The sequence below is a fragment of the Corylus avellana genome, chromosome ca1, assembly GCF_901000735.1.
Source record: "Corylus avellana chromosome ca1, CavTom2PMs-1.0".
NCBI classification, from domain to species: Eukaryota; Viridiplantae; Streptophyta; class Magnoliopsida; order Fagales; family Betulaceae; genus Corylus; species Corylus avellana.
The window spans coordinates 46,347,791-46,348,110 of record NC_081541.1 but is presented as its reverse complement, the minus strand read 5'-3'; positions in this window follow the sequence as shown (position 1 = coordinate 46,348,110).

Genomic DNA, 320 nt, shown 5'->3' with positions numbered 1-320 from the left:
AAAAAACCCAAACAAATAGGTTTATGTTACTAGAAAAGTTGACAAAATCCGTTAATATGCAAAGTCAGTACCAAAATTTTAATTTTTTCAACTCTTAATATTTTTACTTTTTTATATCATATCAATAAATTTTTATTATTATTCAAATAAAAAATTCACTACAATATATGTATATATTTATATATATTATATTCACTTTTTTATACATATATAAAAAGTATATAAAAAAGTGAATATAATATATATACATATATATTCACTTTTTTATACAAAAAAAAAAAAAAAATTCAAAATTTCTATCTACCAAACGTGTCCTATAT